The sequence below is a fragment of the Danio rerio genome, chromosome 4 (assembly GCF_049306965.1).
Source record: "Danio rerio strain Tuebingen ecotype United States chromosome 4, GRCz12tu, whole genome shotgun sequence".
NCBI lineage: Eukaryota > Metazoa > Chordata > Actinopteri > Cypriniformes > Danionidae > Danio > Danio rerio.
The window spans coordinates 58,418,037-58,436,131 of record NC_133179.1 but is presented as its reverse complement, the minus strand read 5'-3'; the positions used below and the strand labels follow the sequence as shown (position 1 = coordinate 58,436,131).

The 18,095-nt window shown below is 39.6% G+C and overlaps 1 protein-coding gene and 8 non-coding genes across 9 annotated transcripts in view; all 9 read right to left on the bottom strand.

The window, feature by feature from the left end:
• Window positions 1-18,095, bottom strand: part of LOC100537530 (uncharacterized) — an 858,077-nt gene that overhangs the window by 782,269 nt on the left and 57,713 nt on the right. The window lies entirely within an intron of this gene.
• Window positions 5,242-5,313, bottom strand: trnaf-gaa (transfer RNA phenylalanine (anticodon GAA)). Its single transcript has one exon. It is a non-coding gene; the product is annotated as a tRNA-Phe (tRNA).
• Window positions 5,403-5,476, bottom strand: trnai-aau (transfer RNA isoleucine (anticodon AAU)). The gene has a single exon. It is a non-coding gene; the product is annotated as a tRNA-Ile (tRNA).
• Window positions 6,443-6,515, bottom strand: trnaf-gaa (transfer RNA phenylalanine (anticodon GAA)). Its single transcript has one exon. It is a non-coding gene; the product is annotated as a tRNA-Phe (tRNA).
• On the bottom strand, window positions 6,604-6,677 carry trnai-aau (transfer RNA isoleucine (anticodon AAU)). Its single transcript has one exon. It is a non-coding gene; the product is annotated as a tRNA-Ile (tRNA).
• trnaq-cug (transfer RNA glutamine (anticodon CUG)) lies at window positions 6,781-6,852 on the bottom strand. The gene has a single exon. It is a non-coding gene; the product is annotated as a tRNA-Gln (tRNA).
• Window positions 7,643-7,715, bottom strand: trnaf-gaa (transfer RNA phenylalanine (anticodon GAA)). The gene has a single exon. It is a non-coding gene; the product is annotated as a tRNA-Phe (tRNA).
• On the bottom strand, window positions 7,803-7,876 carry trnai-aau (transfer RNA isoleucine (anticodon AAU)). Its single transcript has one exon. It is a non-coding gene; the product is annotated as a tRNA-Ile (tRNA).
• trnaq-cug (transfer RNA glutamine (anticodon CUG)) lies at window positions 7,980-8,051 on the bottom strand. Its single transcript has one exon. It is a non-coding gene; the product is annotated as a tRNA-Gln (tRNA).

Below are 18,095 nucleotides of genomic sequence, written 5' to 3'. Positions count from 1 at the left end.
CCGAAGAACTGCGCGCTGCAGACGCAGCTGGTGTGAAAGGCAAACGCCTGCGTGCTGCTACTGCTCGACAAACGCGCTGCTCACGCTCTGCTCACGCGCCGCTGACGCTTGCGGTGTGAAACAGGCGTTACGCATAAAAAATTTTCTGTTACCAACCTTTTCTAGTTTTTAATATCCCATCTTAATTTAGATGATTCAACATAATATTTAGCTTTTAGTAAATCTTTACTTAAATAATCAATTCCATCAAAATTTATAATTTAAATTACTTCTTCAGTTACCAATAGTTGTTTCTTCTTCTTTAGTCACCACTATACATTGTACTTCCTCCTATATCCTGTTCATGCCCTGTATCAGTAAACCTATGAAAATTTGCAAAAATAGTTAAATATCATTTCAACATTATACATTTAGAGATTCATTGTATATTTTCCTCTAAGCCTTTTTCTTAGTTATTATTTTCATAACAAAACCTTAATAAATTCTGTCTCCTTCATATTATCAGTCATCATATGGTCTCAAATGGTTCTTGACAGCACCCTGCCTCTTACTTTACCCACAAGTTCCTTTTTCTGAGTGTCTGATCTCCAGACATATTTAGCAGTTCGCTGTGGTCCGGTTTGGAGGAGCCCACATTTCTGAGGCAGACTACTGATCTTTCACAGTGCCCCTCAATACTCGGATGCTCTAGGCCTTTCAAGCATCACTGCTCCACTCCACAACGATCTCACTCAACACCTGCCTACCTGTACAGGTGCCTAGTCTTCCGCGACAAAATTCCTGGCTTAGGTCGCTCCAGGTGGCCAACGAGAGTCTTACCCGTCTTTGGAATAATGTCTCATGGAGACCAGTTACTGCTCTTCTCCACTGCAACCTCCTTCTCAGTTTTCCTTCAGAACTTGGTATCTCTGATGTTAGGGAAACATGCACTCAAGAACCATGTGAGCCATTGAGACCACATTCTAGAGTTTAACCAATGAGACAGGTTTTATTAAGTTTAAAATCAATTTGACCTCCAATAATAGTTTTAGGTAAAGTTTGGCATCTTCACTCCCATCCACTCAGCACTATGGTCTGCTTAGTCTGCAGGCAAAGCTGTAGGGCACTATGATGGTGGAGACTAAAAAACAAGACACAGTTGGGTTATTATTCATAAAACACAAATTATGACATGGCCTACCATGTGATAAAATTGTTCAACATTATTGCTATATCTCAGGGTTCATATTAGGCCTTGACCCCTCATGTTTGTTTAATATATATTTTTATATCTGAAATGCAATGTTTAATTATCGATTTCTTTCTTGGTGTTTATCCTTTTTAAATTTAGAAAAATTAAACTCACTTCATCTTGTTCATCCACATCCACTAAGTGTCCATGATTTTTCTTTGACCCTAGATGATGGCTTAGATAGTCTTATGCAGCTGACTTTCATAGATGAAAACAGCCAGTGTAAGCCATAACAATTTTTTATTTTTTTTAATCATTATTATTACTAATATTATTATTCTATTTAGTTTTTGCACCTAAACTCAATCTTGTCCTCTCACATCAAATCTCAGTTCCTCAAAGTGTTACTTCCTCAAAGTGTTACAAGTGCAACTATTTTTCTAGTTTCTATCTCATCGGTTTAATGTCTCTGTCTTTCTCTCTCTCTATGTATATAATATTTTTCAAATATATTTTAACATATTGTTGGAATTTCTATCTCTATTCCATGCGTGTTCAAGAGAAAAGGTCTGGAGAGGTTTTTCTTCAATGTCAAAAATCGTAACAATTTATTGGATACAAATGAATAATTCGATGACAGAGCTCTGGGTTACATTACCCCAATGCAATACAAGAATTACATTCAAGAGGTTCGCAACAAACATACATTTCCTGACTTCAGCATATATACACAACTGATCTTAACAGGTGGAGTTTTGGTGTAACGTCACTTGTCAGTCATTGTTCAGTCCTCCATTGGCCACACCTTCGACATACTTCCTCTTTTTCTACGAATTCTCTGCCCAACAACAAAGTATACATCTTTCTATGTTTTGTGTTCAGTTTTAACACCTCTCTTCAGACAGGAAGTTTCTGCAGAGCTGAATTTAATTTTGGACCCGCATGTATCTACTTCTGCAAAAATGCTAATTAGTATGCACAGCACTCACCCACAACATTAGAAGTTCAGTTAATATATGACCCTTACATGACCAATACAAATAATTGTTTGATTAAAAGAAAAAGAGACAATAATAATAAAAAACTGATTGCTATTTTACAACACAACCTACCACAACTCTTAACCCAACCTCACAGTAACAAACCTCCATGTGGGTTTCATTGATTCAATGTCTTGTACATGGCACAGAATACAACCTATTGCAGTTTATTAAAATCACACCTACCCCAGCCCTAGGCCCAACCTCACAGTAACCCGCTATGTTTTATTCAGTTTTACACCTACCCCAACCCTAAACACAACCTCAGAGTAACCAGCTTTATTTTTATTTATTTTTATGAATGTCTACTACAGCTACATCAATCGCAAACCCAGCCTACGTGTGGCATAACTGCCGACCCCTTAGAGGTCATCCAGCCAACTTGCAGTGTAATCTCCTCCACTTGTAGGTCTCTGAGCTGCAGCAACACCTAAGTGCTCTGACACAGAGACACAAAAGACTTTTAACCTCCTCTTGGAGGGGAGAGAGTCTCCGACCCTGGATCTCAGGTCTTCCATGGAGGGACTGTCAGGAATCCTGTAAGAACATCCCAACCACACAACCTCTTGCCATAAAAAAACAAAGCAGAATGTGTGGTGAAGGAACTCCGGGTTGACAGAGCCTTGTCCTTGCTTCAAGCAATGTGCTAACAAAGTGCTGAACAGTGTGGCACAAAGGTTAGCGCTTATGACTGGATCAGAAGTTTCTCGGTTATGGAAACCAAGAAACTGTGTATGAGAGAATGCGTAAGTGTATGAGTGGCACTTGTTCAAGCGGAGCAGGGACGTGCCAGCGATCAGAAAGAACTGGAGTTTGTGCCAAGACTGGGTTTTAAAAGTGGCAATTTCCATATGGTCTAGCAGTCAGGATTCCTGATTTTCACCCAGGTGACCCGGGTTCGACTCCCGGTATGGGATGGCTTAAGTACTTTTGCTCCTGTCCTTTTTGGCCAGCGGTCGGACTGCAGCTACCTTATAGGGTGTGGTTGTGGAACTGCTATGTAAGACTTCGATAGCTCAGTTGGTAGAGTGTAGGACTGTAGGACCAATTCTTCGGTCGTGGGTTCGACTCCAGCTCAAAGGATGTATTTTGTGCTCAGAGCCGCTTTCTTGCCTTTGCGAAGATATCATCGGCACCACTGCTCGAAGTTCACCATGGAGGTGAAAAGGAAGTTCCCAGACCAGGAATCGAACTCGGGCCACGCCGAATCCTAATTACTAGACCACCAGGCTAGACCATCAAGCCTAGCTGTGGGCTTCCACCCAGGTGTGCTGCAGCTGCTCTGACAAAAATAACTCTTTAATAACATTTGCAACCTCCTCCTGGAGAAGAGAAAGTCTCAGAGCCTGGATCACAGTTCTTCTTGGGAGGGACTGTCACATGCTCTGTGTTAGAGCATCCTATCGACACCACAACTTGCCATGACAAGAAAGCACAGCAAGCGTTGAAGGAACTGCATGTTGACCGAGCCGTGTCCTCTTTCCAAGCAGCATGCTAATGAGCACTGCTGACGCAGACTGGGCCAGTGGCGCATACTGCCACCTGTAATTCGTGGTTATTCTTGGTTACACCGGCCAATCACGGTCCGAGTTAGAACCAAGATTTTTTTAAATTCTTGGTTACGCTGGCCAATCTTGTCCCGAGTTGGAACCAAGATTCACCCTATTCTTGGTTACGGCAGCCAATCATGTTCCGAGTTACAATGAACGCTATGGCCAATCAGAGCCCTTATAACATTCATGATTTGTACTGTATTAACAGATTTCGTTGTGGATTAATTCGGACAACAATTACAAAGTAAGTATTTTTATAACAAGTTGGTTTAAATGAATAACCATTACAGTAACATTAATTACAACAACACAATTATTATACGATTGTTATAGATGTTATATGACGTTGTTTGTTAAGATTAATGTTAGCCGACCAAGCACACTGTACAGTTTTACTACAAACATTTTAATGCAGTTATTATACATTACTTCACTTTATATTGTTATTTACTACCATAGTTACATTAATGCCCGTGCATTATTCTCACACATTAATGAATCACTTCACTAATAATAAATATAAGGCTCAATTCATCAGTCATTAATTATAAACAAATAGTATAATGACGCTCACATATCACTACATCACTAATCATAAACTAATCTAATAATGCTCACGCATAATACATCACTAATTATAAAGCATAAAACAATATGGATCACGCATGATTGCATCACTAATAATAAACCAATAATATAAGGGTCACAATTTAATCCATCATTAATAATAATAACATTATTATTAGTAATGGATTGATGTGTGACCCTTATATTGTTGGTTTATTATTAGTGATGCAATCATGCATGATCCATATTAATTAACTAATAACTGCATTAAAATGTTTGTAGTAAAACTGTACAGTTTGCTTGGTCGGCTAACATTAATCTTACCAAATAACGTTATAAAACATCTATAACAATCATATAATAATTATGTTGTAGTAATTAACGTTACTGTAATGGTTATTCATTTTAACCACCTTGTTAAAAAAATACTTACTTTGCAATTGGTGTCCGAATTAATCCGCAACGAAATCTTTTATTACAGTACAAATCATGGATGGTATAAGGGCTCTGATTGGCCATAGCGTTCATTGTAACTCAGAACACGATTTGCTGCCTTAACCAAGAATAGGGTGAATCTTGGCTCCAGCTCACAAAGTGATTGGCCGGTGTGACCGAGAATAACCACGACTTACAGGTGGCAGTAAGAGCTAACCGGCCACTTACTGCCAAGCTTAATAAAAGTCTTCCAGTTGGTGCTGCCCAGGCTAAAGAAAAAAAATATTAAAAAAAAATTATAAAACGGCCTTGCCAGAAAGTAGCAGAATGTCAATACAAGGCGGTGGCAATGTGCATTGATTTCTGAGTAACTCGTCATTCGGCATGCAGGGCTCCTCACACGTTTACTGGAGCAGGACCAGGTAGGGCCTTCAGTCACCTGCCCCTTGTGCACAAAATAGAACAACAGCACTGTTTTACATCCCCGGGATCGAACCAGGGACCTTTAGATCTTCAGTCTAACGCTCTCCCAACTGAACTATTTCAACTGCCTTTTCACCAGTATCCTGCAGCATTCATGTCTGTGAGACTAAGCAGAATCCTGAAATGCCTCTGAGGCCTTAAAGGGTAAAAATTTGGCCAGTACGGGGATCGAACCCGCGACCTTGGCGTTATTAGCATTACGCTCTAACCAGCTGAGCTAACCGGCCACTTTCTGCCATGATTGCTCAAAAGCTCAGAGTAACTGTCATTTTCTTCAAGAGATAAGAATGCTATTCCAGCTTTTTTTGTGCGGTGCTGGTAAAAAAAAACAAGGTCCCACCGAGATTTGGACTCGGATCGCTGTATTCAGAGTCCAGAGTGCTAACCATTACACCATGGAACCTCAAGTCTTCTACTCGGTGCTGCCCGGGCCAAAGAGAAAATAATGTAAAAAACAAAAAAAAAGAAAGAAAACGGCCTTGCCAGAAAGTAGCAGAATGTCAATACAAGGCAGTGCCAATGTGCATTGATTTCTGAGTAACTCGTCATTCGGCATGCAGGGCTCCTCACACGTTTACTGGAGCAGGACCAGGTAGGGCCTTCAAAAGAAAAGCGCACTATTCCAGGCATTTTGACGACTAAACGGCAGGCAGGGCAAAGAGGCCACCACAGAGCAAATGTGATCTTTTTTTTCTATTTTGACCACGTCGAAAATCGCCAATTATTGATTGCTTTGAGGGGAATTAGCTCATGGTTAAGCGCTCACTTTGCAAGGGAGAGGTAGCGGGAACAATGACTGCATTCTCCACCTCTGTTTTCATGCCTTTTTACATTGGCTTTTATTGCAAAGCTGGTGGCACCTTGAGGGTTTAAAGCAAAACTACTTACGTCAGCTTTGCCGGTTTCTGTGTAGTACATATCATTGCAACCCTTCAGAAGCCCTATCAAGTCACAGTTTTCTTTTATTCAGCAGCGTGTCCGCAGTGGGACATCAAAGCGCTAAATACATAGCATTATAGAGTGCTGTCGATCAGGCCATTGGAATCATCGCCAGAAGCAACGTGACCATCTGGGAGGAAGATAGTGTTTTGGTCAAGTGGAAGCAGGTGGACTTAAGGGTGAAGCAGCTAGGCTTTTTGGGTGACTTTCAGTCACCTGACCCTTGTGCACAAAATAGAACAACATCACTGTTTTGCCAAAACCCAGGATCGAACCAGGGACCTTTAGATCTTCAGTTTAACGCTCTCCCAACTGAGCAATTTCGGCTGCCTTTTCACAAGAATCCTGCAGCATTCGTGTCTGTGAGACTAAGCAGAATCCTGAAATGCCTCTGAGGCCTTAAAGGGTGAAAGTTTGGCCAGTACGGGGATCGAACCCGCGACCTTGGCGTTATTAGCACCACGCTCTAACCAGCTGAGCTGACCGGCCACTTTCTGCCATGTTTGCTAAAAAGCTCAGAGTAACTGTCATTTTCTTCAAGAGATAAGAATGCTATTCCAGCTTTTTTTGTGCGGTGCTGGTAAAAAAAACAAGGTCCCACCGAGATTTGAACTCGGATCGCTGGATTCAGAGTCCAGAGTGCTAACCATTACACCATGGAACCTCAAGTCTTCTGCTTGGTGCTGCCCGGGCCAAAAAGAAAATAATGTAAAAAAAAAAAAAAAAAAAGAAAACGGCCTTGCCAGAAAGTAGCAGAATGTCAATACAAGGCAGTGCCAATGTGCATTGATTTCTGAGTAACTCGTCATTCGGCATGCAGGGCTCCTCACACGTTTACTGGAGCAGGACCAGTTAGGGCCTTCAAAAGAAAAGCGCACTATTCCAGGCATTTTGACGACTAAACGGCAGGCAGGGCAAAGAGGCCACCACAGAGCAAATGTGATCTTTTTTTTTCTATTTTGACCACGTCGAAAATCGCCAATTATTGATTGCTTTGAGGGGAATTAGCTCATGGTTAAGCGCTCGCTTTGCAAGGGAGAGGTAGCGGGAACAATGACTGCATTCTCCACCTCTGTTTTCATGCCTTTTTACATTGGCTTTTATTGCAAAGCTGGTGGCACCTTGAGGGTTTAAAGCGAAACTACTTACGTCAGCTTTGCCGGTTTCTGTGTAGTACATTTCATTGCAACCCTTCAGAAGCCCTATCAAGTCACAGTTTTCTTTTATTCAGCAGCGTGTCCGCAGTGGGACATCAAAGCGCTAAATACATAGCATTATAGAGTGCTGTCGATCAGGCCATTGGAATCATCGCCAGAAGCAACGTGACCATCTGGGAGGAAGATAGTGTTTTGGTCAAGTGGAAGCAGATGGACTTAAGGGTGAAGCAGCTAGGCTTTTTGGGTGACTTTCAGTCACCTGACCCTTGTGCACAAAATAGAACAACATCACTGTTTTGCCGAAACCCAGGATCGAACCAGGGACCTTTAGATCTTCAGTTTAACGCTCTCCCAACTGAGCAATTTCGGCTGCCTTTTTACAAGAATCCTTAGCATTCGTGTCTGTGAGACTAAGCAGAATCCTGAAATGCCTCTGAGGCCTTAAAGGGTAAAAGTTTGGCCAGTACGGGGATCGAACCCGCGACCTTGGCGTTATTAGCACCACGCTCTAACCAGCTGAGCTAACCGGCCACTTTCTACCATGTTTGCTAAAAAGCTCAGAGTAACTGTCATTTTCTTCAAGAGATAAGAATGCTATTCCAGCTTTTTTTGTGCGGTGCTGGTAAAAAAAACAAGGTCCCACCGAGATTTGAACTCTGATCGCTGGATTCAGAGTCCATAGTGCTAACCATTACACCATGGAACCTCAAGTCTTCTGCTTGGTGCTGCCCGGGCCAAAGAGAAAATAATGTAAAAAACAAAAAAAAAAAGAAAGAAAACGGCCTTGCCAGAAAGTAGCAGAATGTCAATACAAGGCAGTGCCAATGTGCATTGATTTCTGAGTAACTCGTCATTCGGCATGCAGGGCTCCTCACACGTTTACTGGAGCAGGACCAGGTAGGGCCTTCAAAAGAAAAGCGCACTATTCCAGGCATTTTGACGACTAAACGGCAGGCAGGGCAAAGAGGCCACCACAGAGCAAATGTGATCTTTTTTTTCTATTTTGACCACGTCGAAAATCGCCAATTATTGATTGCTTTGAGGGGAATTAGCTCATGGTTAAGCGCTCACTTTGCAAGGGAGAGGTAGCGGGAACAATGACTGCATTCTCCACCTCTGTTTTCATGCCTTTTTAAAGCGAAAAGGTTTAAAGTGAAACTCTCCTGATTTAATCATCACCAGAAGCGACGTGACCATCTGGAAATAAGATAGCTTTTTGGTCAAGTGGAAGCAGTTGGACTTAAGGGTGCAGCAGCTAGGCTTTTTGGGTGACTTTCGGTCACCTAACTCTTGTGCCCAAAACTGAAAAACAACACTACTTTACCGAACCCTGGTTCTAACCAGGGACCTTTAGATATTCAGTCTAACACTCTCCCAACTAAGCTATTTCAGCTGCTGTTTCATAGTTTTTTTGCAGCGTAGACGTGTGTAAGACGTAAATGCATCTGAGGCCTAAGAGGGTAAGAGCTTGGCCAGTACAGGGATCGAATCCACAACCTTGCCGTTATTACCACCTAAGTCTAACCAGCTAAGCTAACCGGCCACTTCCTGCCTAAAGCACTAGAAAGCCCAGAGTAAATGTCATTCCCTGGCCTTCAAAAGATTAACATTCTATTCCAGCTTTTTTTGTGCGGTGCTGGCAAAATAACAGGTCCCACTGAAATTTGAACTCAGATCGTTGGATTCAGAGTGGTCACCATTACACCATGGAACCTCAAGCTTGTTGTGTGGTGCTGTCAGAGCTGTAGGGAATGAATAAAAAAAAAAAAACGGCCTTGCAGGAAAGTAGCAGAATGTCAATCCAAGGTGGTGCCAATGTGCATTGATTTCTGAGTAACTGAGTCATTCTGAGTCATTCGGCATGCAGGGCTCCTCACACGTTTACTGGTGCAGGAATAGGTAGGGCTTTAAAAGAAAAGCGCGCTATTCCAGGCAATTTGACGACTAAACGGCGGGCAGGGCAAAGAGGCCACCACAGAGCAGATGTTATCTTTTTTTTTTTTTTTTTTGACCATGCCAAAAACTACCAATTTGAATTTTTCTGAGGGGAATTAGCTCAAATGGTAGAGCGCTCGCTTAGCATAGGAAGGGGTCCAATCTTCTCGCTCACTCGCAAGCGAACAAGCCGCAAAAACACGGAAAAATGCGACAAATTTCACTTGCAGTAGTGTTCGCGGCTTTGTGACTGTGCATAATGTGGTATTTTAGTTGCATATTGCATGTCACTCTAAATGTCATTTTTTGCGTGCTGGATTCGAACACACAATCTGTGTAACACAATATCCAATCAGTGTCGGTTTTAGCGGAGCCAATCAGCTGCGCTCTTATTGAAATTTTACTGACGTAACACAGGCAATTATATTGATATTACTATTATTATGTGGATATTGTTCTTAAAAAGCATATTACGTTAATTAAAAATGAATGCAAATGTTTCAATTAAACATATGTATGCATGTTTATGTATATATAAGTATATTATATATATATTTATTTATTAATATATAAATATATTCTATACTATATATATATATATATATATATATATATATATATATATATATATATATATATATATATTAATATATATTATATTTCTTTATGTAATAACTTTAAATGAATGCACACAAAAACAAGTAATATGCAAAATGGTTTATTAAAATGAATACAAATATTAAAATCGCAAAACAATTTAAAAAATATAAAAAACAAAATAAAAACATATCTTAATATATAAACTATATAATATACAATAAATTAAAACAATACAATATATATTTATTTATTGTGCACATATATTAAAACAATATTATATATATATATATTTACTTATTATACACATTATATAAAAACAATACTCTATATATATATTTAGTTTTATATACACAATATATTAAACAATAATATAAATACATAATAAAATGCAAGAGTGGGGGCATGTAATATATAAAATATAGTATTTAAGCAATGTATAAAATGTTATTTTTTTAAAGAAATATAAATATATTTTTACATAAAATGCACACAAATATTAAATAAGTACACACAAGACAAAATAAGAGTGGGCCTATAAGTGCCACTTTAAAATGCTAAATATTAACACACAATAATTAAATAAAATGAGAGAGAGAGAGTACCCATGTAACATTTACAAAAATATATACAGCAATTTGTCCTTTATTCTGGAGCTGGAGTTTGTCCTTTATTTTGCTGGCGCTGTTCTGCCAACCAGTCCTCTAAGGACAAATCGGCTATGGCCAAACTCCTTAGTCTTTGGTTGCCCACATTTGCTGCAAACACTTTTCTTCTCCTGTTCCCGTCTGCGCCTGTTCCTCTGGGTGTAACGGGACACAGGAACAGCAGGCGCAGGTGGAGCAGGTGCAGGTGGAGGAACAGCAGGTGCAGGTGGAGCAGGTGCAGGTGGAGGAACAGCAGGTGCAGGTGGAGCAGGTTCAGGTGGAGGAACAGCAGGTGCAGGTGGAGCAGGTGCAGGTGGAGGAACAGCAGGTGCAGGTGAAGCTGGGACTGCACTGGATGTTGGTGCAGCAAATGATGGAATCACCATTGACACACTCATGTCTGGGTTAAAAACAAGTGTGCCAAACAATGATCCAGGTCCTGAAATGGGCTGCACAACATCTGGTGCTGTGGGGGGTGGTGCAATGGGGCACACCGTGCTGGGGGTCGGTGGAAAGGAGCACACCGTGGTGGGGGCAGATACAATGAGGCGCACTGTGGTGGGGGCCGGCGCAATAGGGCGCACTGTGGTGGAGGCTGGTATGATGGGGCACACTGTGGTGGAGGCTGGCGAGATGGGGCGCACTGTGGTGAAGGTCGGTGTGACGGGGCACACCATGGTAGGGGCTGGTGCAATGTGGCAGACTGTGGTGGACTAAAAAGACTAAATCAAATTAAGTTCTTAATATATCTTACCTGAGCCTCAACAGAGAGACTGTCTCCAGACTTGGATGGTTGTGACAGCACTGAAGGGGCTGGGCTAGGAAGCTGTCCTTCTCCACCAGCTGATGTGGACGGCTCAGCCAGTAATGCTGAGGACTGAGGCAGAGGCGAAGATGAGGGGCTGTTTCTGAGATCACGGCAGGGGTCATCCTCATACAGCACTTGAACTGTGATGTCCTCAATGATCTCCTCCTCAAACCCGTCATCTTGTAGATCCTCGTCATGTACTTCCTCCACCAGCCTGTCTTCCTCCTCTGGGTTCTGGAGCACCGGAGTCAGGGTTTTGCCGGTCTGGCTGTAAAGGTGCTCCATTCCCAGCAATTCACCTTAAAAAATAAAACAATAAAAAAACATATATTAAATAAAACTAATGATAAAATAAACATTTAGATTACCATTTTGTGTAGTACATTAAAAGATTAATTAATAACTTCCATAACAACTAATTAATGGATTTCTTGCCTTTATATGCTCCAGGAGGGTGATAGCGGTGATCCCAGAGCTTGCGTCCTGAGACATATCTTTTGGTGGACAATGAGCATTGTGTTTTTCCTCTCTCTCTCCCTGCAGGTAACTGTGTCCACCTGGTAGCAATCATTGGATCTTTCTAGAGAGGAGAGAGAGTATTTAACCTGAGCTGCACTTCAAACCAGTGTTGGTGGTGTCACGTGCAGTGGTGGAGCTTTTCTCCAAATTCAGACCTGACTCATGAGGTGAACGGATCAATTCTTTTTCCGGCTCTAAATGCGTATGATTGGCCCATGATGAACGAGTGACTCAGACCCGATAGAGGACTCGAGATGAACGGATCAATTCTTTTTCCAGCTCTAAACGCGTATGATTGGCCCATGAGGAACGAATGACTCAAACCCGATAGAGGACTCGAGAGATGAACGGATCAATTCTTTTTTTGGCTCTAAACGCGTATTATTGGCCCGTGAGGAAGGAATGACTCAGACCCGATAGAGGACTCGAGAGATGAACGGATCAAATATTTTTCCTGCTCTAAACGCGTATAATTGGCCCGTAATAAACGAGTGACTCAGACCCGATAGAGGACTCGAGAGGTGAACGGATCAAATCTTTTTCGGCTCTAAACGCATATGATTGGTTTCTGCCTTTCCGCGATAAACGACACGAAATGTGATGAAGACTTGAAATAGCGATATCACCTGCACAAATGTACGCACGCGCAAATTAACAAATCACTCCCTGAGAGGACTTATAGTTCCCAAATCATATTGAAGATTCGTTTAAAATGAATGAAATGTTCATGATCGACCCATTACTAAACCTGGTTAGATACCTGCTCTAGTCGGGGATTGAACCTTGTGATCTACCCAAAGTGTTATTTATGGACATATTTCTTGAACCAGTACTGTTTTATATGCATTGAGTAGTTTCTGGTGGGCAAAAAATACAAAATATAACCTTAATTTAGCTTCTTTCTTTCTCAATTTATCAAATTTTCTTATTTTTCTTGTGCTTATTTCTTCCCCTTCCAAAACAGACTATTGTTCCCCAGCTTTAGCGGAGTCGGTAGAGGGTCCAGGATTCAAGTCCGTGTTCGGGCATGAGAGACTTTGTGGAGCCACAGCTTTTGCCGTTGAGCTATCGCTTGCTGAAAGTTTCATATGAATGCACAACACGTGTACTAGGCATGAGGACATGGGAGAACAGGCAGTCTTGTAGTCATGGCTGAGTGGTTAAGGCGATCGACTAGAAATCCGTTGGGGTATTCTCCCGCAGGTTCAAGTCCTGCCAACTATACCCACATCCTGTTCCTTTTTAAAATTGCATCAATTGTTTGCATTTCCATTGTTTCTATAATCTATTTGAACAAGTTTCCGTTTAATTTTGATGAGATGACAAGGAATCTGGACCAGCATCAAAGCCACTTCTTCCACCTGCTCCATCAATAGAATATCCACCTGTTACCTCAGATGCCACTGAATTTTTACTATAGTTCCCACTATTATTTGGCCACAACCAGCACCAGCAGTACCACCAGCTCCACCGGAAACATTTACAGAGATGCTAAAGCACTGAGAGCCACAGGACAATGTACCACGTGCCCCCTCAAGCTACTTAACACAGTGATCTTTTTTTTTTTTTTTTTTTAGCTCTGCACAGTTGCCAGACATTCAGAATCGCTCCCCAGCAAACATCAGACACAGGTGGGTTCATCAAAGGTTTCCACCCATGTAAAAAAAAAAAAAAAATGTTGCACAACAAATAGTTGTAAATACCATAATATACAGACCCAGTAAAAAGTTTGGAATAATTTATAATAAGCTTATTGTGCTCACTAAAACGTTATTGCATTTTAAAATCACTGTTCTTTTATTAAATGTTCTTTAAAATATAATTTATTCGCGTTTAAGCCTGAATTGTACGCATGATTAGTCTTCAGTGTCATGATTATGGAGGCCCAAGAGTGCTAGCTAGAATAACAAAGACTCAAATGACCAATTTAATTATTGAACCATAAAAATGTCATCATTTTCTAGTCAGCTTAGTCCCTTTATTAATCCGGGGTCACCACAGCAGAATGAACCGCCAACTTATCCGGCAAGTTTTTACGCAGTGGATGCCCTTCCAGCCGCAACCCATCTCTGGAAAACATCCACACACTCATACACTAAAGACAATCTAGCCTATCCAATTCACCTGTACCGCATGTCTTTGGACTGTGGGGAAAACCGGAGCACCCGGAGGAAACCCACGCGAATGCAGGGAGAACATGCAAACTCCACACAGAAACACCAACTGAACTGAGGCTCGAACCAGCGACCTTCTTGCTGTGAGGCGACAGCACTACCTACTGCACCACTGCTTCGCCCAGCATAAAAATGTACATAAATAAATCACAATTTAAATGGACAAATAAATAGATATGTTTGAATTGTGTTTTTAAATGTCATTTAATTAAGCAATAAAACAATGCATTACAAAAACTATTTTAAATAAATAGACACTTTTATTACTGTATTATTATTTATTTCATGTTTTAAAGGCTGAATAGCCAAACAGTAAAAAATTGTATTAATAAATCACAAAACACATTTTTAACAGCTTTTTAAATAAGCATTTGGCAAATGCTTTTCTCCCTATTTGCCGCTTGGTTTTCTTTTTCTTTTGCCAGATGCTTTTCTCAAATTGAAAATGAATCGAGTTAAAAAATGACTCTGCTGTAATGAGCTATTGTATTCCTCTCTTAGGAAAAAAAGACAGTTAACAGTTTTATCTAGATTAAATGACCGTGGTGATAAAGATTTTCTTGGAGATATAGAACAAAATGAACTTCGTATTTTGCAATCAGAGTTGGACAGAGAAAGCTAAAGTGATCTAGAGTGAAATGGATAGAGGAGGGGGAGAAAAATTCTTCATATTTTTTTTTATTTTAGAAAAGCATAGGCAAGCTTCAAAAACTATTAATAAACGTAGCATAGATAACAATGTAAGTGAAGAGAAAACTTTGATTGATGATCACATCTATTCATATTATATAAATCAAAATTTAATGAGAGTGATTGTGACTTTTTCTTTTCCTTTTAAAAGATAAAGTTCCTATTATAGATGACAGCTTCCGTGAAATGATGGAATCTGACATTGTTATCTCTGAACTTGATGTTGCTATTTCTAAAATATCCAATGGAAAATCCAGGCATACACGGAATTACAGTTGAGTTTCATAAACATTTTTGGCCAGAGATTAGATTTTTAGTTTTTGAAGCACTTAAGGAAATTAAAGACAAAGCAGAACTATCAACTTCTATGAAGCAGAATTTAATAATTTTAGTTCCAAAGCCAAGCAAAGACAAATTATTTTTAAATAATTGGAGACCCATAACTCTTTTGTCCAATGATTTTAAATTGCTCTCTCATGTATTTGCAAATAGACTCAAAAAAAGGTATAGGCGAGATAATTAATGAAACACAATCAGCTTTTATTAAAGGAAGAAAGTATTCAGAATGATAGTTGATATGCTCGATTATAGGTATTTAATTACTCAGACAAGTTTATTTCTATTTCTAGACTTTTTTAAGTCATTTGATACCCTTGAGCATCCTTTTTTTGTCTTTAGAAAGTCTTTAGAAACTTTTGGGTTTAGTCCGAGCTTTTGTAGGGTAATTTCCATGTTCTATACTGATATATTCAGTAGTAATTCCCTGAATTCAGGATCATCTCCTAGAGTTTACATCATAAGAGGAATCCATCAAGGATGTCCCATCTCACCTTTTCTTTTTAATATAGCTGTTGAACTTATGTCATTATATTAAAAAAATTCAGAGTACACTTTAGGTATTGATATACCTGGTAGGACTTTTACTTTAATTCAGTTTGCTGATGACACTCTATTAATTCTTAAGAATAGGGAGGTGCTCCCTTTAGCTCTTGTCAAAATTTCTGTTTCCTAAAGCTTCTGAATTCACCATAAACCTAAGAAAATGTGGAATATTAACTATTCAGAATTGTACTTTAAGAGAATTGGAGGGTATTCTAGTAAAAGAAGAAGTTAAATACTTGGGAGTTACCATCTTCAAAAATTCTGTTAATATAGAATGTGCAAATTTTAATATTAAAATGGAAGGGATGGAAAAATCCCTAAATCATTGGCCAGCTAGAGACCTTTCCATATAGGGTAAAATTCTTTTGACTGGGATTATCTAAAATATATTTAACTTATCCTTTACATACTCCTCCCAAAATAGTTTAATCTATAAATTCAATATTATTTAAATTTATTTGGAAAAATAAATCACATTATTTACGTAAGAATCATATGATCAAAGAGTATGAATATGGAGGTTTAAAAGCAATCGATTTTGAATGTCTTCATGGCACTTTTAGAGTTAAATGATTGAAAGAGTGTTTAGCTAAGCCTTATTCCATATTTTATCATATCCCAAATAATTTGTTTAAAAAATGGTGGCCTTGAATTTGTATTAAGATATGATTATAATTGTTCAAAACTTCCTTTGATGCTGTCTAATTTTCATTAGCAAGAACTACTTTTTTGGAAAATAATATTTACCCATAATTTTCCCCTCATAAATCCACACTTTGAAATAAAAAGGCTGTTATTATTAACAGAAAATCATTGTTTAAAAGTGACTGGTACAATAAAGGCATTATATTTATTAATGATTTGTTAGATGAAAATGGACTGCTACTATCTCATAACAGATTATTAAATAAATATAGAGTTAAAATCACAGATAAAGGTTATATTGAAATTTGTGAGGCTATACCTATTGCTTTGTTTAGGTTAATTCAAAGTAATTATTTTGATCCCATTGTACACTTGTAACTTTTCTTCCGTCTTTAAAGGGGTGGTCCAGAATGTTATTTTTAAGGCTTGGTTGTGTTAATAAGATGCAAAGCAATGTGTGCTCATGTTTAACTTGAAGGAAATCGTGTTATTTTTTCATAAATCTCACTTTGATTATACACAGCTACTCAGCTAACATGAAAACGACTGTCATATTTCCTAGTTTCTCTAAAAGGCCCACCCTCAAGTGACTCTGATTGGTCATCATCATAATATGCTGTGATTCGCCGATCGGCTCCACGTCACGCCCTGACAAGCACGCGCGTTTAGTGTAAACAGTCAGTCAGTCAGTCAACACGTGTCTGTAACGAGTGAAAATGGGATGCGGCTCCTTTAACTGTTTCTGTGCCTTTTAGTGTGTTTATGCGTGTATACGATGAAGTATCTGTAACACGAGAAGCGCATGTGCGCGGGAGAGATTTTTATTGTTCTTTTTCTCTCATGCTCGGATTAAGTTATTTTCTATGGTGACAGAATAAAGCACAAGATGTGAGATGAGACCTTTGTGAGCCTGGATTGATTTGTTTTTGATGTTACACTGCAGTTGGGAAATCATTGCTGTATTTTTTTTAAATCAACGCGTTACAGGACGTCTTTCATGCATATGCGGAATATGCCTGTGTAAGTAACATGAATCGTTCACATATCTTTTGCGACTTTATTGTCCGAGTTGTAAAACGCATAGCAAAGCTGCCTATAGAGAGAAACTCTGCCGTCTCCCACAGAGAGACGCAGGTGCTGGCCAAGAGTGCGTGTATGTGTATGTGTGTGTGTGCGTTTACAGCCGTTTGATAAATATAGATTTGTAACGTTAGCGGTTACCATAATTTCCCGTTGTTTACATCTTTGCTACAACACACCGTTAAAGTTAGACACTGTACATGTCATGATCAATTTTAACAAATAAAAACACTTACAGGTCATGACTCAGAGTTCACAGCGTCTCCTTGCTCCATCTTTGAGGAGATTTTAACTGAATCCAGCACTGAACTGGGAGAGATTCTGGAAGCTGTGTTTTGTCAAATCATGCTTGCTATGTATTTTATAGTTCTCTGGAACATAATTAATATTGAACTGTAAGCACTTCTGTGTTTGGGTCGTGTCATTTGGAAGCCCAACAACAGAAACAGAACAGCTCTGTGGAAACAGCAGGATGGCATTTCTCTCTCTGCAGTAACGTTACAGCGCCTATGGCCACGGCCTTTACCTGCGCAGTGTGGGATGCGCAATAACGAACTTTTGTGATCTCACAGGGGGCGGAAGTATTTTTTGTAGTCCCCAAAATTCGTTAATTGTAGGCGTTGCTAAGCTAACTCTGTACAAATCAAGGTCTCCCTTTGCATTAAACTTTGAATATTTTACATTCAGAGATGCTGTTTATGTTCACACAGCTACATTACACATCAACTGAAGTTTAAAATATAATATCGTAGTGGACCACCCCTTTAAAAATA